The sequence below is a fragment of the Heterocephalus glaber genome, unplaced genomic scaffold, assembly GCF_053883595.1.
Source record: "Heterocephalus glaber isolate CG9 unplaced genomic scaffold, H.glaber_assembly_v1.0 deba00001606, whole genome shotgun sequence".
Taxonomy (NCBI): Eukaryota; Metazoa; Chordata; class Mammalia; order Rodentia; family Bathyergidae; genus Heterocephalus; species Heterocephalus glaber.
Window position 1 is genome coordinate 13,848,591 of NW_028258377.1, and position 24,786 is coordinate 13,873,376.

At 44.6% G+C, this 24,786-nt stretch overlaps 1 long non-coding RNA gene across 2 annotated transcripts; it reads left to right on the forward strand.

Annotated features, from left to right (window-relative positions):
- On the forward strand, window positions 1-20,827 carry LOC110345495 (uncharacterized). Of its 2 annotated transcripts, XR_002388882.2 has the most exons (4): window positions 1-408; window positions 17,245-17,336; window positions 17,816-17,904; window positions 20,596-20,827. It is a non-coding gene; the product is annotated as an uncharacterized LOC110345495 (long non-coding RNA). The 2 variants fall into 2 exon arrangements; XR_015444773.1 differs by lacking the exon at window positions 17,816-17,904.
- The last annotated feature ends 3,959 nt before the right edge of the window (window positions 20,828-24,786 follow it).

Here is a 24,786-nt window from a genome sequence, read left to right on the forward strand (position 1 = left end):
AATGTGCATCCATTTAGCTATAAATGTCTCTACTCCATATTATATTTTGAAGTAAATCCTAGACATGATATCATCTCATCCATAAATATTTCAATCTGTATCTTTTAAGAAGTAAGGACTGGTATTTTTTAAAGGAAGAAGAACTTCCTATCTGAATCCCTTGCTTATTTGAAGTGGAAGACTATGACATCACACGTGATGCATGAGAGATTCTAAGCAATCCTGACTCTACCACCATGTACATCTTGCCCACTCTACTCGCTGCTTCTCTTTCTTCACCAGCAAAGTGCAAATAAGAGTCCTGACTTTACAGATGGGAAAACTGAGGACCAGAGAGGGAAAAGGATCTGCTCAAAGTCAACAAACTTTGTATTGCCTGTGCTAGCTGGAGAGCAATGGATCACTTAAGTATGTCAATACCCCAAGTCCTTTCAAATCAATATTTATAAATAGTTGGTCAGTAGTTTGGAGAGGGAGACTGAGCACTGTACCAGGGAAAGATGAAGAAGGGGGATTACAGTGGCAGTCTCAGCCCATTTTCTTCTCCACAGGTCAGGTCTGGTGTCCATTTGCAGAGCCCCCCATCAAAACCCAAACCCTGTAGTTAGCCAGACTCCTCTGAAAGAGGTGTAGTAATCATCTATTGTTATTGAACTTGCCATGAGAGCTCTTAACCGTACCCTGTCCAGCTTCATTAGTAATTCCTCCCAACCCTACAATGTTCTCTCCCTGAAAGGAGTTGGGATAAACCGAAACAGTATTTCAAATGGAAATGACAGAAAATTCAACTCAATTAGCTCAGCAAAAGAGGCAGTGTATTGGTAAATCCAATAGATTCTGTTTCAGACTTGATTGGATCTAGAGAGGCTACTTCCTGGCCTTGCTTTCCATGATGCTGGCCTCCTCCTCAGGCAGGATTTGTCTTCAAGGTGACAAGACCACTGCCTAGTTCTGGTCTATAGTTCTCCTTTTAGCAATCCAGCAGAAGAAAACGATTCTCTCTCCTGACACTCATTGGCCTAGGTCATGTGACTCTGCCTAAGCCAACCATCATGGGCAGGATTTGAGATATGATGGCTCGATTAGCTCTGGTCAGCCTTGTCCAGCCTCAGTGGAATAAGACTAGTGAATCTCTGGTTCCCCAGAGGAGAATCAACAGGTTGAAGAGAGGACGCATGCTGAGCAGGCAACTAACAGATTTCTTCTCTCTCTAGTTACATTTCCAGGGATATTTAGGTGTCTTTTGGAGATTTGTGCCCTGGGCAGCTACCACTTTTCTGTCCTTCTCACAGCAATGGTTGTGTCAGAGCTGTGATTAGAACTCAGGACTCACCGTTCTCAGCCCAAGCTTGTTTCCTATGTTTGGCAGATGTGGCAAACAGCACATTGTCTTATACTTACCTGGACAAGACTATGCTAGGGCAGGCCTGCTTCTCTCCTTGGTCCAAAGCAGACCCTCAGCCTCACTTAGCCAGACAATCAGGGAACTTTTCCTCCTGATTTGACTTCCAGTTTTCCTATGACCTTGAGCAAACGCTTTACATCTCTGAACCTCAGTTTTATATTTTGGAACATCTGTGAAATGGAATAAAAGACAATGCTTATCTCTCAGGGCTGTGAGAGCTACATGAGCTTGTGAATTGTAAAAGATTGTAGAAAATGGAAAGGATGATACTAACCATTATTACTGCTACCTGCTTCTTCCTCTCAGGAAATGTCCTTTCCTAGTTCCCCATTTCTGCTCCATTTCCCCCAGGGGAGCAGTGACTCTTGATCGAGATGAGTTTTGATGGCTTGGAAGCTTTCATAGCCACCCACTCTTCCTCCTCCCGCCCTGCTGAGCTGACAATTTTGCATGACATCAATTCCTCTGACAGCCGTGTAAACAGATGGTGGTCCCTGCTGCCCAGGGTGCTAGGGAGCGATACCATGGTAACCTGCTAAACTGTGACAGGTTCCAGGATGGTGGGAAATCCAGGACCTTCAAACACACATGCACATGGCTCAGGCAACAGGCTCTGGACTGCAGACAGCAGACAGAGTGGGCAAGGGTGGCTGCACAGCAACAAGGGCATGGACTGAAGGACTCCTCCTACTTGTGTGAGGATGGCTGAGTTACTTCCTCTCTCTGGGCTCTGGGTGCATGAAAGTAATCAGCTCTGACCCAGAGCAGCAAATATTATGGAATTGAAAATGATGAGCTGAGTTTGAGTACACTGCTTGTGCGAAATAAACATTTGTGGAGTGAATAAACAAATGGATCACAGGAACCTAAACACCAGGTGCCCTGAAGTTGGTAGGAAACAGGACTTTTTGCTGTTCTAGGTGGAAAAAGGCAACAAGTCCACATGGGATCCCCATTTTAACATTTGAGACAGGGTCTCTGTAAGTCACTAAGTTGCCCAGGCTAGGATCAACTTGTGATCCTCCTGCCTCAGCCTTCCACAGTGCTGGAATTACAGATGTGTGCCACTATGCCCTGTCCCTTCCTTTTGCTCACTGTCCTCCTCCTGTCCCACATGCTTCATGGCTAGCTAACCAAAGAATATCTCACAGCCAGGCTTGTTCTGCCGCTGACTAGATGTAGCCTTAGGCAACCTACTTCAGCTTTGGAGATCAGTCCATTCATGTCACTGGGAAAGATAATTTGATGGACTAGATTAGGTAACATCTGTACAGTGGGTGGAAGGTTGCCTGGACATCACAAACTCAACAAATAGTAGTGGTATTTGTTATATGAATAATAGAACACCCAGAGTGCTTTCTACAAAAGAGATTGACTTCAGGGAGTGTATAGAATGGGAAAAGCACCAGAAAGGAGACAGATGGACACAGAGCAAGCTATATCTCCTTGGACAAGCCACTTACCTTCTCTGAGCATCTGAAGGGCCCCTGGAAGAGGGCTCATCAGAGTAAGTGCTTGATACAACATAAACTTATGCTAACATCTCCAGAACAAGGATTATTATTATATTTTTGATGGGGAAAATATTTTTATTTTTTAAAATTTATTTATTTTTATTAAATTATTTTATTGGTACATTTTAGGTACACAACACAATTACATTTCTCATTGGGAATTGTACCTTTGCATAATGCATCTTGGTTCTTATTTTTTCCCCATTCCTAGCCCTCCCTTCACCCCTTCCACCCTTCCCTATTTAAAAAGACTTCATTTCCATTTTTTTCATTTCTCATCATTTTTCCTTTCCCTTCTTTCCTTTCCTCTGCCCCTCCCACTACCCCTACCCCTTTGGACCTTTGCTTCCTATTTTACATTATCGATTATTCATTCTAATAATTGGTACATTTTAGGTATACAATATAATGACATTCATCATTGGAAATTTGCACCTTTACATAGTCTCTCTTGGTTCTTATTTTTCACCCTTGCCCAGCCCTCCCTTCAACCCCTTCATTCCTGCCTATTTACAAAGATTTCAGAACAAGGATTATTTCAATGCCATTGAGTGCCAGCATCACCCAAAGAAGGGATTCCTCACATCACATTCCTGGAAGGAGACAGTTTGGCCTGTGCTTCCAAACCTTCAGTGACAGGAAGCCCATTCCTGCCTAGTTGGACAGTTCTGTTATAGCTGGTCTTCTATGGAATTCAAACTTGCTTCATGTGGATTCTTCTCTGGGATTTCTTGTTTTGCCCCTAGAGACTGACTTCCCTCTGCTTTCTTGGGGCCTGGAAGCCTTCTCTGAGCAAAGAAGAGCCAGAGTGGAGTAGATGACCCCAACCGCTACCCCATGGCATCCCATCCCTTTTATCCCCAAAGAGCTTTTGACCTTGTTGGCCAGGATGGAAACATTGAGAGCTTGCAGGCAAGCAGGAGAGATCATTCTTGGGCAGGCTAAGTGGGCCATCTGTCCTTACTGGGTCCAGGGCTGAGCCAGGAGGACCAGGTTGTGGCTGGGCCCAGAATGGAAACCATAGTGAGAGCGTCACTGTCTCACAGGCTGGGCTCTGAGTCTGGATCCCCCAGTTATGGCTGGGTAGGGGATGGGAAGCATGACAACAATTCCTGCCTCACAGGGTTCTGTTAAGAATTAAATGGTCAGAGATATTTTAATGTCTAACATGACTCTTGGAATCCGCTAATAATCTTTCACCCCAAATCTGTAATCAGTGAATGAATTAATCTGTTTCAGACAGAAGCTTCAAATGAACTAAGCTTTTAAAAATTTATTACCCTTTCAGCTTCAAAATTATTTTATGCCTCTTTCAAAATTCATCAGCTTGGGGAAGCTGGCTGCCTTAGTAACATCACTAAGAAAATGTTGATAAGGTTCTGCCAGTAGCAGATACTTCTCTGGCAAGAATGGCATCATCAGAACAGTTTCTGGAAACTTCCAGTCAGCCTCCCTTTGGGGTCATCAAGTTGAGACACCTCTATACTCTTCCGTGTCAGCCACCCCAATGTCATATGACTCCCACCTTCCCTGCAGGAGATAGGGAAATTGAAAGGGGGGAAGCAAAATCCCAAAGAAAGAAAGAAGTAGTCCATGAACCCACAGTTCCAGTGTGTTTTGTGTTGCCGTATCAAAACACCTGAGACGAGGTCAGTTTTAAAGGACAGAGATTTATTTCTGAGACTGCTGGAGGTTGGGAAGTTCAAGGTTATAGGGGCCACAAATGGTGAGGGACTTCATGGTGCATTATCTTATGGAGAAAGGCAGAGAGAAAGAAGCATACAGGAGAGAGAGAGAGAAGAGGGGAAACTCACCTTTTTGTGGTAGTGAACCCACTCCTGTGATAATACCATTAATCTCCCATGAAGGTGGAGCCTTCACAGCCTATTCAACTTTTAAAGGTCTTGCTTCTCAATACTGGTGCCTTGAGAATTAGCTTTCCAACACATGAATTTGAGGGATTCAAAGCATAACTCTCATCCTACTTGTATTACAGGTTCTGGATAAAATTTGGTGGCTTAGACTATTTACTCACTTTGTCCTCAATTCCTTTATGTACTGGGATCACAGAGACAAACACAGGGGAACATGTAATGGAAGAGGACAGAAGTCTTCAACACTTCCTTTATATCCTGGTCCTGAACAAGTCATGGAATCTCTAATCTGGAGTCCAAGTGAGAGACTATATCCCTAAACTTGTTGCCCAAAGGGGTTCCAGGGAGGAAGTGTCATCACCCATAGCCCCTGGACACTTCCTGCATGGTGAAACTTATTGCTTTGCCAAAGGACTCAGGATAGGGGAAAGATTACTGCAACAAAGGTGGAAAAACATGAGTTCTGGTCTTGCCTGTGTAGCTAAGTGGCTACAAGACTTTGGACATTCATTTCCTCATATGACACATCAGAGTGTTGGATTAGCCAATGGTAGTAATCTAGGTAGCATCATTACTTGGCTGCTTCATATGCACTAGATTCATAGTTGAGTACATTCAATAAATCATCTTTTAAGTTCTTTTGTTACCTCTAAGTTTCTTTGGAGAACCCGAGTGTCAATAAAGAGCATATTAAATCTCAAGTCTTTTGTATATCTGAAACTTTTCTAGTTATGCTTTTGAATATTGGCAGATATCACACTTTTGACAAAGAACAAGATATTTTCAATTAAATAGAGTATCAATCAGGATTAAATCCCAAAGTAATAGTGGTTTAAACATATAATAGTGTACTGTATTGCATAAAAGTAGTCAAGAATTTGGCAGTGAGTGCTGGTATGGCAGCTTTAGGAATTCATCAGGGACCCGGAATCCTTCCACCTTTATGCTCTGATGCATACAACTTCCATCCTCAAGGTCACCACATGGCCCAAGAAGACCTCTGAAGCTCCAGTCATCACATTTCCATTTAAGGAAGAAGGAAGAGGAAGAGGGAGGTCGGAAAACAGAGTACTGATCCACTCAAGCAGCCTTCCTGGAATTCCCATAACTCACTTCCACTTACACATCACTGGCCAGAAGTCAGCCATGTAGGCATAGCTAACTGTGAGGGGAACATGGGAAATGGAGTCTTTTAACTGGGTGCAGTGCTACTCCAGATAAAATCTGAGTTCTGTTCCCAAGGAACAAGAGGGGAAGTAATACTGCCCAGCAAATGGGAGTCTTCCCTGCTGCAGAGATTTATGAGCTAAAGATTGCCTGTATAATAATAGTCAGACCAAGCAGGCCACTTTAAAGAAAAATTAATGTAGCTTTTGAATTTGGAACATAAATTACCAATATCTGTATCAGTATTCTTTTGATTGCAAGTACAAGTTGAGCAACCCCAACCTGAAAATACAAAATGCAAAATACCCCAAAATTCAAAAATCTGGGACCATTGACAAGTGGAAAATTCACAGCATGAAACTTAATTTCATGCACATATTATTTAAAATATTGTATAAAATTGCTTTCAGACTATGTATATAAGGTATATATAAAATACAAATGAATTTCATGGTTAGACTTGAGTCCCCTCCCCAGGACATATTATATATGCAAATATTTCAAAGTCTTAAAAAATTCAAATTCCCAAAATACTTCTGGTCCTAAGCATTTCAGATAAGGGATATTCAACCTGAATTAGAAACTCCATATCCAGCTGGCTTAAATGAGAACATTTCCCAGATCACAGATTTTACTTCCAGATGTAGAGTTAGCACAAAAGCATTATCATGCCTGGTGCCCATCCACCTACATTTTCTCTTGTAGTTGACATTGACTTCATCTTCTAGCTGGAGGCAAATAGCTACACTGGTCCTAGGACTCACATCTAGACCTGGTAATACCCACACAAAGTAAAAAACCCACATTATTTCTAGTATATCTCTCAGGAGCTACAGAACTTTCTCAAAAATCTCTTGTGCCCTCATGGCCAGCACTGGATTATACATCTACTCTTGAACAAGTCACTGGCAAGGGGCAAGGGTAATCGAACCACATCTGGAGCTGGGAGAAGCCAACAGCTAAAGAGAACTGGGATTCAGTGAGCATGGGCTGAAGGAGGAAGCATGCTGGCAGGCAGCCAGTAGTGTACATTATAGCCAAAAAGGCAGTGTTACCTCCATTTTGCTGCAAAGAGAATGGGGATCAGAGAGGTAAAGAAACTCATTCAAGGCTACACAGTAGTAAGCCGCAGAGATCGAGCCTGAGTCAGAGAATGCTGTCCCAGATCTAATTGCTTAGCAGTACACCCTGTAGTCATAGAAAGGAAAGTTCACAGATGTCATTTCTATCAGTATTTCCCAAATTTCAGTCATTTGTCCACCTCCTTTGTGGTTGTTTCTCATACTTTCTTGTATTTGCACAATGATTGACATTATTTTTATTAAAGTAAAACATTTAAATTTTGCTAAGATAAACTCACAACTTTTACATAAATAATTGCATTTTAAAAAGAAACCAAGAACACTGACATAAATAGAAGACTACTATTGCTTGTCAGAAATAGAAGGCAAATCATAAAAATAAGTACAACAGAAGCACTCATTTTATTCTTGAGGGATATTGTTACCTGATATGCCCATGGTGTGTTCTTAAGAATTACCGGGAGAAAAATGTTAAAAACTTATCACCACCAAGTGGAGACTCCCTCCTTGATGAAATGAGAAAGGAGTTGAGGAGGATGAAAAAGAGCCATGATCTCTTATGATGCTATTCATTGTCATTTAAGGCTCCCCTATGTACATCTGAAAGCATCCCACATATCATCCTTTGAGAAACACTAACTCAGGTGCAAGCCGATCAGGTGGCTCCTGGCACTTACCTACAGCTCCAGCATCAGGAACATACATCGATTACCAACCAATAACATTCCTTCTCAAAGATCCATGGTACTCTGCTGATCTAGGCTGGAATTGATTGATGAACCTTCCGTCTAGTCTGGAGGAGGATCAGCAAACTTCTGCAAAAGTCAGAAAGTAAATGTTTTAGACACTATGGACCACACAGTGTCTGTCAGGATGACGACTCAGCTGCTGCAGTGTAAAAAGAGGGCACAGACAGATGAGGCAAATGAACAAGAGTGGCTGGCATTCCATAAAGATTTTTGAACACTGAAATATGAATTTAATATAATTTTCATATATCATGAACTAATAACCTTCTTCAGTTGTCTAAAAGTGAAAAATATATTCTAGGCTCTAGGACCATACAAAAATAGACAGTGGAATGTACTGGATTTGAGGACCATTGTTCAGTGACCCCTGATCTAAAACAAAAGCTGTCACTACCTCTACCAGGGCTGACTTCCTGGATGTGGGACTCAAGCAGCATTAAGCAGTCTCATAGGGCCCTGAACAAAGAAGGGCCTCCAATCAGTTGATTGATTTGCTGTAGGTATCTTGAAATTTTTAATAATTTTTGAACAAGGAACCCTGCATTTTCTTTTCACGGAGGGACCTACAAGTAGTATAGCCACTTTTGGCCTCTACTTATAAGATGTGTAGCGATGGAGGGGTGACCTAGATGCAGGCTCATTGGTATGTGCTTCCTCATAGTGATGGTGGAAGTGGTAGGGGACAAGTAGATGCACTTATGCCTCTTAAGTGATAAGCCAGGAACAGGTTCACTGTCACTTCTGACCACATTCTGTTGGACAAAACAAGTCATATGGTCATAGCTAAAGTCAAGGAAAAGGGGAAATCTGCCCTATTCATTTAATGAGAAAGACTCCAAAATCACTGACAAAGGGCTTGGCTGTAGGGACAAGTGAAGTATTGAGGACACTAATGCTACTTACTACCAAACCTATGAGTGTGTCAGTTGTTCTGGCTATTTTGAAGCCTACGAACCACCAATCCTCCAGTATAAAGAACTCATTGCCTGGTGATCTTGCCCATAAACTTCATCAGTTCCTTGTTCCATCAGGCTAGGCAGAAGTAAAGACAAAGGGTTTGTGTGTGTTCTGAGGATGGCTTTAGGATGTAAATGGTACACAAATAGACTTTTCTCCCTTCCTCTGGGAGCAGGAAGCAGCACAGCCCTGATTCCACTTGTGCAGACACAAGGGAACAGAACTAGGTGGCATTTCAAATGCATGAGCTGGCATGCCAATCTCCTCCCACAAGGCTCAGCCTGCTCCCTTTCTTGGAAGAGCCCCTGGGGATCTCAGTACCTTGGATAGCACCTTCGTGCTGCAAAACTAGAGAAGAAAAATGTCTGGCTCACACACTGCTTGGGAATTCTTTCTAGGTTTTAAACACATTTGGATAAACAGTGAGTCCACACACATATATTGAGAATACCATTCCTCTGCTCACAGTCCTTTCCAGATTGTATGGCCCCTGCTGGTTTCTCATTATGGCCCTGCTTGACCCAGTCACAGCCAACCTACACAACTTTATTTCCTGCCACAGCATGCTCATTCTGAACATCTCCCCCTTCCTGGACATACTGACCATCTTCCCCATGTAGGCATTTGCATTAATATTCACAGTTCTGGAGGTCACAAGTGTGATAAGGTGGCTCAAATAAAAGAAAAAAAGAGAAATTGGTTTATGTAATGAAATATTCAATGATAGAAGGAACTTTAAGCATGCAAAATGCTTTAAGATGCCTTTAAGAATATGCTTTTCATTCTGTTGGCTCCATTCTCAGATAGGTACTCCTTCATATTGACCTCTAGCCACTCCAGGAAAAAGATAAAATCTCTTTCCTAGGCAGTCCAGTGAAGATGCTCATTGGCTAATGTGGGTCATATGTCCATCAGTAAATCAATGGCTGAAGGAATGGAGTGCACCAATTAGCCAAGCCTGGATCATAAGTCCACTCTTGCACCTGAGAGGATGGTGTTAGCCCTCAAGGACCAAGAGTGCGGACTCACCAGAGCAGTGGTGGCAAACCTATGGCATGCATGCTGGAGCAGTCTGTTTGTGTTATTGAAAGCTCTAAAAGGTTCACCATCACTGCCCTAGAGGAAAATCAGGGTGTGGTTACTAAATAAAGATGGGAAAGGAGGATGGGAAACCAAGACAACAGATGTTCCCCTCTCTTGGATTTTTTTGTCTGAAATGTTTCCCTCTTCTCTACATAGCAACCTCCTCCTCTATCTCCTAGTTTCACCTGTACCTTCAATCCCTTTCCAGACTTCTCACCCCACCCTAGAGTCAGTCACTCCTCTTTCTTTATGTTCATCTATCCCACCATGCTCTGCTACCGGGTATTTTTTAGAGCCACCTGGTATAAAAATTGTATAAAATTTCCACCTTCCAGAGCCACCTGGCTCTGGAAGATGGTGATGATCTTGGCTAGCCTCCTATTATGGCTTGTGTCTAGATGTCCCCCCAAAACCTCATGCAAATGAGGTGGGGCTTTTTCAGAGGTGGCTGGAGCTAGAGTGTGTGATCCTGGAATTGATTCATGGTGCAATGCTAGGCTCAAGAGGACTAGGATTAAGGGTGTGAGTGCTACCCACCCTAAGTAGCCTGGATAAGATATAAGGGACAGAAAGAGCTGTGGTCCACCTTTTATTTAATTGCTTTTGGTCTCTTTCTGGCCATCATGAACTGTTCTCGGTGACACCCCTCTGCAATGTGCCTCTCTGCCTTGGAGCCAGCCAACTGTGGCCTGAACCCTGTACAAACTGTGAGCTAAATAAACCTTTCCTCCCTTTACTTGTAGATGTCAGGTATTTTGTTTCAGCAACAAGAAAAGTAACTAAGATACAAAGTTGGTACCAGAGAAGTGAGGTCATTGCTGTGACTGTACCTGAACATGCGGTTTAGGAGCCTTTGGGGCTGGCTTGTGGGAAGGAAAAGAGTCAGGAAAGGTTTGGAAATGCCAGCTGAAAAAATAGAGCTGGAATGCCTGAGGCTGTTATGTATGGGAAGTTCTAGCCAGAGCTCAGAAGATCAGAAAGCAGGTAAGGACCAGGCTCAGGAGGTTTCTACTGGGAAGAAGGACTGAATTGGCTGTTGGGCTCCAGACAATGTGTATTATGCTTTGGCAGAAAGTTTGCATTTTGCTTGTGTCCAGAGACTTTGCTTGAGACTGAGATTAAGGGTGGTGGACTAATTAATCTGGCAGAAGAAATTTCAAGACAGTCTAATGTTAAAGCAGTGGCATGGCTGCTGTTGGTGGCATTTAACCTGATCTATGTTGAGAATCAAGAGCAAAGAGCCCAGCAGAATGATTTAAAATGTTGTGAGTTTGGCCAGAAAGGAAGCCCCAGTAAAGCTGTGAACTGCAGAGACAGAGCAAAGGATATCTTGATTGCTGAGAAGGAAGAGAATAGAAAAGATGGCCTGAGGGCAGCATAAGACATAGCAGGACTCCATCCTTTGCAGCCTCAAAATTGCAAAAGTCAAAGACTTTCCTTTTATTTTCCATGTAAAATATATTTTATTGTTCTTTAAAAGGGTTCAGAGTTTGGTTTTAAATCAGACTGCACATTTTTCATCAGTCTGACATCTCTCTCACCAGTCAAACTGGCTTCAGCTAACAATACTTCATTTAACCCCAAAGAAAAAATTGTTCTAATTTTTAGGGAAAAAATCCAGTTCTGAGAACAATTAACATTAGTCTGTAATTTAAGACAAAATGAGGGCTAATGTTTCTTGTTGCTTTATACATACTTCTCATACAGAACCAGGAATGTGATTCTCCTAACTCAAGCAGGCACTGATCCTGATGGAACACTACTGAGCCACACACAAGCAAACATGTGCGTGTGTATGCACAAACACATGTGCACATGTGCGCACACACACACACACACACACTTTCTCTCTCCCACTCTTCCTCCAAACAACAAAATTCAGAGCATGTCAAATGAAAAAGGTTTGTGATGGTATTGACCAAAACCCTTGGAGTCAACAGTCTATCTGAATTAGAGGGTATGATGTTTTGATATAGACTCTATGACAAAGAAATCTATTGTCATGTTCACAAATAAAATTTTTGGATAGTACCATCATTTTTCACTTTAAAATTCTAGAAACAATGTCAAAAATCATTATTTTGTTTTGTTTCCTGGGATGAGGTCAAAGACTTTCCTTTGAGAAGAGATCCCCAGAGGACCATGTTTCAGAATGGTGGTAGCCTACGGAAGTTGTTCCTTGGGATGTGGTTCATAGGCACTCGACCCTGACAACCAACAGAGAAGGAAGCCTGGCTACTGCTCCACCTGGCAGCAGATCTTGGCATCATCCATGTGGTGCTGGTTTTAAGTGCATGAAGAATGCAAGAGTTGTGGCGTCAGGAAGGCTTCCAATTAGATTTCAGAAGAAGGCCTGGGAGGTCAGGCAGTGTGCCCCAGAGAGGGTAATGTTGGAAGCTGAGAGTGTGAAGCCAAAGGTGCAGTGGAGACTCCAGCAGTTTGGAGAAGCCAGGAACATGGATTGTCTGAGGAGAACTGCAAGGAGGGGGCAGAGCCAGCCACAGAGAGAAGCCATGGGAGCTACAACCACTGGCAGTGCCATAGGGGTGGAGTCACCACCCAAGCCCTTTGGAGTTCACAACTTGCTACAGGTTGCTGGGGATGCTGGAAGTGGAACTGTGGTACTTAATATTTGCCCTGGTGGGTTTGGTCTTGCTTTGGTCCCATTGCTTTGCATCCCCTTATGTGTACCTTTTGGAATGGTAATGTTTATCTTGTACCATTGTATGTTGGACGTGCTTAACTTTCTTTTCATTTGTAAGGAGCCTTGCAGTGAAAAGTTTGCCTTAAATCACAGAGGAGACTTTGGACTTGCACTTTTCAGCAACAGTGAAACTGTTAGGACTTTGGCAACTCTCAGAGATGGACTAAAAGCCATTTGCATTGCGAGATGTGGATGAGTATTTGGGGGACCAGGGGAAGAATGTTATGGCTTGTGTCTAGATGTCCCCCAAAGGCCTCGTGCAATTGAGGTGGGGCTTTTTCAGAGGTGGCTGGACCGAGAGTGTGTGATGCTGGAATTGACTCATGATGCAATGCTAGGCTCAAGGGCACTAGGATGAAGGGTGTGAGTGCTATCCTCCCTAAGTAGTCTGGATAAGATATAAGGGATAGAAGGAGTTCTGATTGGCCCTTTTTTGTTGCTTTTACTACCTTCTGGTCACCATGAACTGTTCCCCTCTGTAATGTCCCTCTGCCTTTTGCTTCTCTGCCCTGGAGCCAACCAACTATGGACTGAACCCTCTACAAACTGTGAGCTAAATAAACCCTTCCTCCCTTAACTTGTGGGTGTCGAGTATTTTGTCTCAGCAATGAGAAAAGTAACTAAGACACCTCCCCAGGCTGACAACCTGTTCTGGTCCAGTGCCTTCCTTGAGGTCTGTGTGCCTCTGGCCCAGCTGCTCTGTGGTCTCAGCTTCCATAGCTGCACCTCTTGTCTCAGGGTGGCCTGTTTGCTATGGTTGTGCACACCCTGCTGCCTCCTCATCTCCACAAGCAACACAGTCAGGCTGTGCCTTTGCAAGCTTTCCTGAAGACCCGAGGGAACAGAGGAGCCACATGGCTGACTGCAGAGCCCTCTACCATCAGGCTCCCCTCTACCTGCCTCCCATTTCATGGAGCTGTGAGGGGGTGGAGTTCAGCTCTGTCCTTCCCTACTCTGCAAGGCCCAGACCTGCCAAGCGCATCTACCTATCCATCACCCTTCCCTCCTTCCCTATTCTTGTCTCTCCATAGTTCTGGTAAATAATTGACATGGTGGCAATTCTAATGGTCTTTTGGGTCTCTCTCTCCACTAAGCAAGGGCTGAACTCCTTGAGGACAAGGCTGTGAGTCCATTGTCCCTAGCTTTCTATCACCTAAGCCAAGGCAGGGCACTGAGAAGGTGCTCAGTGAATGCAAAATTTAAAAGCCAGTTTCAACAAAAAGCTGCATTACAAAAAAAATTGGTGAGAATTTCTTTGGCTCTGCTGGAAGCACAGAGTGCGTGGGTGAGTGATGATTTCAGCAGAAATGCCACAGGACACATGGTTTCTCAATTATTTATGGGGCTAAGGAGACTGTTCTCAGAGTGCTGCAATATATTCTAAGGATGTCAGGGCAGAGTGTGAGTGACTTTGTTCCTTGGAGTTCCTGCAACCCCACTCTGCAGATAGCAGAGAGGGGGGATTTTTAGCTTCTTCGCGCAGCAATAAAGAACTGTCTGTTTTGGAGCTCAGTTCTGCTTCTGCCTAGTGAATGTTTCTGGCTGGCAAGGGTGTCAATTTCTGTTTCTCAGCTGGCCATGGTGTCAAGATGAGGTAGGATGGCCTCTGGAGACAGAAGGGTCTGGGTTCAAGTTTTTCTCTACTCCGTATCACTATGCACTTGCCTTTCTCTGGGTTGCCATTTTCTCCTGTGACAGAGGTCAGGGGACATTCTGGGAAGCAGGAGCCTATGTAGGCTCACAGCTTAACACTGGGTGCTGACAGGGTGGTATCCTCTGCTCTGCTCTGGTAAGGCTGGGTCCAGGCTCACCCTGTGGGGCTTTGAGCTCTTTGCATTTTTCATCAGGTACATAGTTGCCAGATGGTATTTAGAGAAGTTTTACAAAGGACTTTCTTGTCACTTGAACTGGTGGGCAGATGTTATGTGATTATCTGAAGGAGATTCATTCCTGTTTACGTAAGGAAGAGTTGGTGGGTTTCAGGCAAGGCTATTAGTGCTTTAATCCAGAGCAGAGACCAGGCCAATCCCAAGGACAGGAGTTGTGCTTGTGCCAGGACCAGAGGGCCTGCTGATCTTGGGGATGGTGGGCATTCTGGTTCTGGGGGAAGAGGGTATGCTGGCCTTAGAGACAGACAGATGTGCTGATCCTGTGAACAAATGATTTCTGGGCTTGGGGCCAGAGGGTGTAGTGCCCTATACATACAGTTTTTATAGTCCATCATCCTTGAACTTCTGTGTTTAGAGACCCCAGAAGAGGTCATAGATGGAAGCAGCCTCTGGGGCCTGGTCCCCATTGTCACTGGCCCTGATTTTTAGCACAGATTCCCACTTTGTTCACATAGTGACCATGGACACTGTGATCACAGCGCCATCCCAGTATATGGCAGTCCAAAGACACTTAACAAATGATTGTTGACGGAATTATGTGATGAGACATGGGGTGAGTTCGGTGGCAATTTTGTGTATGGTTGGCTAGAGGTCTGTTCCTTCTGAATACTGTTATCTTCCTTTGAGTGAGTGGGTCTCATACCATGGAATGTGTGGGGTGGTGGGGGACTGAGCACAATCATAGATGGGGAGCACCTAGCATATGATCAGCATGCTGTTCCTCCTGGTACTCAGCTACCTCTTTAAATTTTTAGAAGTTGTCATTTTCTTTCTTATCTTTTTGTCTTTACAGTTCTGTAGGATGTTTTCAAGGTTTTTCTTTAATTTACTGTAATAAGAATCCAACGTGAAGTCTACCTTCCTAAAATCTTAAGTGTCCAATACAGCATGGTTATCTGCAGGCACCATGTTGTACAGTAGATCTAATTAATCTGTAGGACTTTTTAAAATGATGCTGAGGGTTAAAGCCAGAGTCTCACACATGCTAGGCAAATGCTGTATCACTGAGCTACACCCCCACCCCAATTCCTCTTGCATAATTGAAATTTTATACCTGTTGATCAGCAACTCTTTCCTTCCCTCATCCCCAGCCCCTAGCAACCACCATTCTAGTCCTTGTTTCCATGACTTTGACTATTCTTCCTTATTCGTCCCTAAATGAATAATTTTCTCCTTAAGTACTGCCTTCTAGATAAGTAAAATGCTCTTATTTAATTTGATTGTTTTCCTGTTTGTTTAATTACTACTATTAAAATGTTAATTCTTTCCCTTTTTTTTTCTTGTAGCACATGTGATATTTTGGTTCCATTTTGAGGTTATTGTATTTGTCAAGTCTCTGCTGTTGTATCAGTAGTTGGGTTAAAAAACTGGCTTGAGGAAAAGAGGAATTTATTGAGTTTTCTAACTGAATATTCCAAGGGGTTGGCTTTAGCCAAAGGTGAGACTGCATCCAGAAGATAGAAGGATGGAGTCAGGATTGATGTCAGTTTCCCTACCCTGATGTCCTGTGTTGTCCTCACTCATGAGCACAGCAGATTCTGCTTCAATCCCCTCCTCTCAGTGGCTTCACTGAAGGGGACACCAAGAGTCCTGCGACACTGCTCCAAACCTGAAGCTGAGAAACTGGGACTCACAGATCAGCTCTGTGGGACTTCGTGCCTGGAGCTGAGATGGGGCCCATTTTCCCTCAAACCTCATGGGCTGAGAGGCAAGAACCAGGTCCCAGAATGGAATCAGCATGAAGCTCTGCTATCTAAAGCAGGGAAAACAGAAGGATTATTATTTTTATTTTAAGGGTGAATAACATTGTCTTAAGGGGAATGGGAAAGGCCCCAGCATCCAATATGAGCTCTGAAATGCTTTCTTCTTCCTCCTCCCATCCATAGGTAGCAAAGGGATGATAGGTTTTTTAGAAACCCTGAAGAGCTGGGGTGTTTGGCGTCGTATGTAACGGCCAATGCTGATGCCAAAGTGAGGTCACATCTCCCCGGCTCAGGGCTCTCTGTGGGCATAATTGTAGGTCCCTCTGGCAGGAAATGCTCTGACCTGGCTTCCCATAGCCTGGGAATCTCAGGGTAAATATCTGGTAGGAGAGGAGTGGACGGCTGGCCTGACCACGTCCCATGTGAAGCCCTCCTTCTGCCACCTCAGCCTGGGCTGTGCCCTGACAGCCCTAAAGGAGCTGATCTGAGCATGGCAGAAGTTCTCCCTCCTTATGCTTGGCTAACGTCATATGCTTACCCGGGGTGAGAGTAAGGGCTCTAGAGATTCCGGAACCTTGTTTTCTGCCTTCAGACCTGTGTGACCATGTTGAGACTTCCGCAGGGAACAGCTGGAATGTTTAGGGTAAGAGGGAGGGGCCTGTGGAAATGTGAGCAGGGGTAACAGGATGGGGAACCTGAGATATTGTCCCATTGCATAGCCAGTGAATGTTGAGGCTGAAGAGTGGGTTGGGGGAGCCATGTGGACAGGCTTTCCCGGAGGGATGCAGGAAAGGTTAAGTTTAGTAGGTAGACCTGGACACACTGTCCAATCAGAGAATGATTTGCCAGGCAGGTGACAAGTGCCCTGTCTCTGGAGGCTTTCAAATAGACACTTGTGACCATTGGGAAATGACACAGAAGGACTCAGGCACTGAGACCCTCAATGATACTTCTTGACTCCCTGTCTTGGGGATGTCTGATGAACCAAGGGGTGACTTTGGGCTTGCAGGGAAGATACAGGGTGAGAACCCCATGCTGACTTTTGGGGCCTTGTCAAGAATTGAGCACAACAACTTTTGGTACAAGGCCAATAATACTTTTCTCTTCCTGATCTCAGATGGCAGCTGTTAGCTCTCCTGCAGCTTAGCATCTGGTTCTGACAGATTAAGGAAGATCATGTTCCTGGGTCTGCTGGTGACTAGAGCTAAGGTGGGTGGCTCATTCTTTTGGAGGTGAAAGGAAAGGGAAGTTGAGGGGGGCTATGAGAAGGCACTCTGGGGGAGGTGGCACCCTGAGACATTGGGGTTTTAAGGCAGGGTCGGGCAAAGATGGGAGCATAAAAGATCAGAACCAGAGATGGCTCTGGTGGCATGGAGTACAGCATTGATGGCAGGCACGATGGCTTGGGAATAGTTTGAATGTCCTCCAAAGATTTATGTGCTGCAAGATTGGTCTCCAATGTGGTGGTACTGAGATGATAGAAACTTTAAGAGACAGGGCCTAATGGAAGGCACTTAGGGTATTGGAGGAGTTATCCTCAGCAAGAATTAATGTAGTTCTTAAGGAACTCCAGTTACCACATTTCCCCCCAAAATAAGACCTAACTGGAAAATAATCAACTTGGATCAAACTGGAGATCAAAATTTCTAGCCCCAATCAGCCTATCTTTGCCTCACCTGCCATTACAGAATAGCCACCAAGCAAGAGGATAGTGAGATATAATTTGCACAACATTAGCCATCACCATGGTAATGACCAGCTAGGACTTATTTTCCAGGTAAGTCTTATTTTTGGGGAAATTGTATTTTCTAAGACAGCAGGTTATAAAATCAGTGAGGCTGGCTCTTGAATCTTCTTCTTGTCATGTGATCTCTCCCTTTCACACATGCTTCCACCATGATACCATATACTATGTAGTGATGTAGCCAGAAGCCCTCACCAGAGCAAACAAATGCTGGCACCAACTTTTTGAACCTCCAGAATTGTGAGCTAAATAAACCTCTTTTCCTTATGAAGAACTCAGGCTTGGGTATTTTGTTATAGCAACAGAAAATGAAGCAATACAGATGGGGAAGACTGGGGAGGAGATAAAAAACATACAGCCTTTAAACCTGACACCAATGCCAGGGGCTGGATTCATCAACATTTACTTGGTTCCCACTGCTAGAAATGGGATTAAGCTGGCTTTCCATTTTCTTTTCTTTTTTTTTTTTTTTTGGTACCAGGGATTGAACTCGGGTCCTTGTGCTTGCACAGCAGGAGGCGAAACCACTGAGCTAAATCCCCGGCCCTGGGTTTTCATTTTCTTTTGCTTCTCATAATTGAGAAGTCCAGAGTTGGCTGTAGGCATACCTAGTTGCAAAACTCTCATCATGATCTCCTTCCATTACTGGAGCCTGCTTTCACCTGTGTCATCTCAGAAGGGCTCTCCCAAAGATGGCTCCCACAGCAAATTCCTCCCTGAAAACACTGGAATAAGTTCCAAGGGAGGCTGGCTTGGGCAGTGCCCACCTCTGCATCAAGGATGGAAAGGCTCTGGTTGGCTTTAACTGGGTCATGGGCCAGCCAGGGTTAAGAATGTAGAGAACTGTTTCCATAAGGAAAATTGGGGTACAGTTATCAGAACAGGGAGAATGGATTTAGGGCAGGCAAAACAGATGTCCATGGCAGAGGCCTGATCCTGTGATGGGCTCCCTGCTTCTGGCTGCTGCTGCCTTTCCTTCCACTTCTGAGATCTGGGGCTCCCATCACTGGGTGCAGGCCATCTGCACAGATGCTCCTGTTCTTGTCTGAGTGCCCCCATGGTGGCTGCAGCACAAATGACCAGCTGCAGTAGGCTGAATAGTGGCCCCTGTAGATGCTCACATCCTAATCCCAGGAATGTGTGACTGTGCTGCCTTACATGGCAGAGGGGGTTCTACAGATGTGACTAAGGATTTCAAGATGAGGAGATGATCCCAGATTATCTGGTGGGCTCAATGTAATCACAAGCATCCTTGTAAGACATGTGCCACATAGTGACGTTTCAGTCGACAACAGACCGGAAGATGACAATGGAGCTGAATCATTCCATTGCCTTGTGACACTGTAGCTGTCCTAACATAGTAGTGCAAGTATTGCTCATGTGTCTGGAGATGCGGGTGTAAACAAGCCTACTGTACTGCCAGTCCTATAAAAATACAGCACACACAATTATGTACAGTATCTAATGCTTGATAAAAATAAAAACAACTGTATTACTGGTTTATGTATTTACTATAGTACCATTTTGTCATATTTTAGAGTATATTCTATCTACTTATAAAAAAGAAAACAATTATCAGGAAACAGTTTGCCTGCCTTGTCCCTCTATGAAATCACTTGTCCATGCAGTGTTCAGAAGGTATTTCCATCATTAAATGATGTATGACTATAAATAGGAATGCTAGAGTCTGGAGTGTGGTGTGTGACAAGAACAAAGGTCAGAGGGGTGCAGTCCATGAGTGGGGAGCAGGAGACAAGGATGTGGCAGACTCAAGAAGCTAAAGAAGGGCCGGGGATTTAGCTCAGTGATTTCGCCGCCTGCTGTGCAAGCGCGAGGACCCGAGCTCGATCCCCGGTACCAAAAACAGAAGCTAAAAAAGACAGGGGACTGCTAGTTATCCAGAGAGAATGCAGCCCTGTCCACACCTTTATTTTAGCCCACTGACACTCATTTTGGACTTCTGACATCTGGAACTGTCAGATAATAAATCTGTGTTATTTTAAGTCATTAAGTTTGCTGTCAGTTGTTACAGCCCTAATAGGAAGGTACTATACCCCTTGGTACCTGGTATATCCCTTTCTGGATATTGTACTGGCCTATACCCTCCTCACTTAAAGATAGAACCATCTCCTAAGGACTCTCCACTGAAGGACTGCTCTCCACTAGGCCCACCACACCCTGCAGGCTGAGCCACACCCTAAGATCACCCACTGCTCAGGACTTGCCCTGTTTTCCTCCTCCATCCGGACAACACTTTGTACGCTCTCTTTTTTGCACATACTCCATCAGTTTGAATTACCTTGGGTCATAACTGAATATTTCTTTAGGTCCTCTGTTAGATTGGAGAGTCATTGAACAGAGCAGAAAGGCAAACACATGCTCAGAAGAATGGAGATTCATCTCTTATGACTGATTCCCAGCATAAGGCCTGCAGAGTAGATGTTAAGGAAACATTTTCTCAATGAATGGATGACAATAGATGTACCACTAAGTATGTGATATGAGTCAGAGAGAAACCTACCAAAGATTAACGATGGGCCATTGCCTTGATTGGTGGCTGTTACCTTAAATCTTTTTTTCTCTTCTTCCCGGGAGTTAGCTGTGGCCTGGGATGACTTTGGAGTTTTGGCCCATGGAATGTGGGTAGAAGTGATGGGCTTTCTTTTGGAGCTGAGGCTTCTGAAGGAGCAATGAGTCCATTCTTATTTTCTTCCTTTCTTACAGTTGACAGAGATGGAAACAAAGTCCTGTCATGAAGGGCAGGAGGCTACCAGTGGATAAAGCATGGCACCTGGATTATCATGAAGAGCACTTTCCCACTGATTATGATCACAGGGCTCACAAACCATTATGTAAAGAAAACTAAGTTCTGATGAGTTGAACCCTTATTCAGTTTCCATCTATTTATCTCAGTATCTTCCATTACTGCAGTTAATAAAGATATTGGTAACTCGAGGCGAGGATGTTGTCATAACAACAAATCTAAACTAAGTAGGATGGGTTCAGGGATTGGACAATGGGAGGAGATGACATAGAGATCTCAGGTAGGTAGAGAAGTTGGGGACTTCTGTTATGCAAGCAAGAACAGTCCAGTCTGCGAGCAGAAATGAAAAGACATCCTCAGAAGTGTGGGGCTATTTGGGGATTGGTTGGGCTTTCTAGATTTGGACTATTACATGGGCAATTAAGAAACTGACTCCTGGTGTTCACATACCTCAGGGTCTAATTTTATGATAGTCAACACCACTCTAATGAACATATGTGGCTTTGGTGGGCACCACCTTTGGGTATAAACAGAATTCCTGACATGCACTTTTGCTGATCCACCTTCCTCCTGCATTGCTCACCCTGGAATCTATGGCCTGGGTTTCCTGGTAGAAGGCTAAAGCTAAAGGTTGCAGATTCCCAATAAGCTTTAACACTCATAACTTGCCCAGAGTTACACAACTAATGAATGGGCAGAGTGAACTCCAGCCAATCTCTAACTAGAAACTCCCTGCTTATTGACTGTCTCAGTTATTTTTCTCATTGCTGAGACAATATACCCTCATGCAAAGTTAAAGGAGGAAAGGTTTATTTGGCTCACAGTTTGTAGAAGTTTCAGTTTATAGTTGGCTGGTTCCAAGGCAGGGTGGCATGGCAGAGAGGCATCGCAGAGGAGAAACAGTTCATGGTGGGCAGAAGGCAGCAAAGCAAAAAAGTAGCAAAGTAACAGCCAAGTAGCAAGTGATAGCAGCAGCCCTTTCTGTCCCTTATATTCTATCCAGGCTACATGCCCTTAGGGAGGGTAGCACTCACACCCAGGGTGCTCCTTCTTATTATTCACTCCCAGAACTGTGCCAAACCAATTAGTGGACTAGTTTAGTAATCACACATCCTTAATCCCAACATCACACACTCAAAATCCCAGCATCACACACTCTAGATCCAGCCACCTCTGAAAAGCTCCTCCTCTGACTACATGAGGCTTTGAGGAGACATCTAGACCCAAGTCATACAATGACTGAGATGTGTAGGGCCCCCTTTTTCACTAGAGCCCAATGAGGAAGTGTGAGTATGTGTGCATGTGCACGTCTCTGCATGCACACGTGAGAGTGAGTGAGTGAGTGTGTGGTGGTAGTGGTGGATGAAAATTGAATTTTTACATCTCTGTGACCTCTGTTAGACAAAGAGACTGCAGAGGGCAGATAAGCTCACCCAGAAAAATCTTTACTGATGATACAACTGAGGCCCAGAGAAGACAAGGACCTGCCACAGTTTGCACTGCAGATGGCTAGCAAGCTGTAATGATGGGCCAGAGCCTGGTTTTTCTGCACAGAGGCCATTGCTCTCTCGGTCTGCCCTGTCCTCCCTGAGCCTTTCCTCCTCAGCTGGCTCTCACATTCTCAAGAAGGAATCTTGCATACCCTTCCCACATCCCCACCTTTCCATGTTCCATGCTGCAGGGCTGGTCCCAGGGACCAGAGTGGGAGTGATGGGCTGGAGTTCAGGCTTGGACTTGGTTGTAATGGGCTATGTCATGAGCCATGGCTGGCCTTAGGCTATTCAGCCTCTCTGCCTCTTTTCCTGGGTGGGTGGGTGGGGTACTTGCTACTCCTGCATTGCTTGTGGCATAGTCCTGGAGCTATCCTTCAAGATGCCTGTGTTCTTCACGACAGGCCACGTGAGGGACAGCCTGACTGGGGATTTTGAATCCCAGGAGTGACCACCCCAGGTCATTCATCACAGTGGTGGCAACCTGGCTGAGAATAGAAGCCTTTCTCTATCTGGGGCCCTCTGAGCTGCTTTGGGTTTTGCTGAACTCAATCTTCCAGCTTTCCCTTCACTTTTCTGGCCTTCCTGACATCTCTCCAATAGATTAAGTTCACTCAAGTCAGTGTTTAGGGCATGCAGCCAAAGCTTTTTGTGATGAAGCCAGAAACCCAAGCAGATAATGGGAAAGAAAATATTTCCCAGAGCCTTCCTCAAAGTGATACAATGCACTGTTACTGAGCACTGAAGCCATGCTAGCTCCTGTGCTAGACACTGGAACTCCAGGGAGGCAATAGTCTCCTTTGTGGCCTGGAGGAGCTCACAGCTTATGGGAAACAAAAGAGACAGTGGAGGGACAAGGACCAATGCCCAGCTGTTGGAGCCAGAGCTTTGCTGTGCTTGTGGTTTCCCATGCCATAAAACCTCCTAACTGCTAATCCAACTGGCACCAGAAGGCTTTGCTCGTGTTTCCTCTCATTTCCCTCACAAATAAAATCAGTAAGGTGCTCAGGATGTCTTTTGGTGTTGTTGTTGTTGTTGTTATTTTCTTTCAGAATATCTTTAATAGAGACTAAGAGCTTTTTATAACTTGTTTTTGGGGTTGGCATTTTTAACGTTTCCTCCTAAGCTCAAGTTAGGTTAATGTGGCCTCATTTGGAAATCAGATAGTAGACTGAGACAATTGATTAATGATGAATTAACCAGTAACCTGTGTCTGGGAGATTACCATTTCCAGAGAGCCTTCAAGGGCATCAATAATAATCACGCACGTTGGAGGTTCCTGAATCAGAGAGGGGAAAGAATTTCTCTTAAGTTCATGGAGCCTGGATGGAAATGATAGAAAAGGGGTTTGATCTTGGACCCACCAGGATCCTTAGTCCTGGTTTCCTTCTGTTTAAACAAGTAATGTAAGCTTCAGGAGGATGGAGCTGGGTGAAGATTTCTGCAGGGTTTAGGAGAAGGCGCTTACTTATAGGTGCTGGCTGGGTGGACATTCACGGTCCTACACTGCCCCCTGCTGGACTCTCCAATCCTGGACTCCTGGGGTGTTAGATGGGTAAACTGGGAGTTTCAGCTTGGTTCCTGTCAATAGGTGGATTGAAGACCTTCCTGCTAGAGCAACCTCTGCTTTTGGACAGCTAATGTCTCAGTTTGCTGGAGCATATAATAGATGTTCATGTGTTCGCTTACTTGTGGGAAAGCGTTCATTCATTAATTCATTTACTATACCTCCAGAGAGAATGGCACTCTTGAGGTTGAAATGCCGATGACTTGGCATGGCCTTGCCCCCAGACTCATAGGAGGGTCAGAATCACAAGAGATGCTCACAATTCAGGGAGATTAACATACCTGCAGCCAAGTGCAGGGGATCATGGGAGCCCTGACCCAGGCAGGAGTAAATAGTTCTACAGTTTGGATAAGGAATGTATGCCCAAAGCCTGTGTGTTACAGATTTAGTCACCAGCCAGTGGTTCCATTGGAAGGTGGTGACACCTTTAAGAGGTGGGGTCTAGTGAAACATTTTATGTCATTGTAGGTGTGTCCTTGAGGGGGACGGTGGGACCTGGTCTATTCCTGTCTCTCTTGCTGTTCCCAGCCGTGAGGTGAGCAGCTGTGCTCCACCATGTCCTCCCACCAGATTGTGCTGCCTTGCCACAGGCCCAAGAGCAACAAGGCCAATCAAGCATGACTGGAAATTCCAAAACTGTGAGCCAAAGTGAAGCTTTGCTCTTTATAAATTGATGTAGCTCAGGTATTTGTTACAGTAATGAACAACTGACTAACACAAGTAGGGAGTGGAGGAAGGAGGCCCAAAGAAGGCAAGAGGTGGAGAGAGTCTTGGAGGAGCATGGGGATAGATGGGGACCAAAGGGAGAAGCAAATATGCTGTAAAGCTAGTGGCCCCAAAGCTCGGGGAGCCCACTAACCAGGGTTCTAGATTTTGGGTCACTTTCACCATGTATTCTTTTTCTTTAAGGGATACACCCCAAATTGTGTAAGGCTTGGGGGCTCCACCAAGCCTAGCTCTGCCCCTGGCTAGAGGAGGAGAAAAGGCAGGGTGTATGAGCACATAGAGCAGGCAGAGCCACCAGGAAGGGCAGAGTGGCTGCAGCCCTGGAGACCCTGGGGGAAGCAGCATGGAATAAAGGAGCTCTACATGAT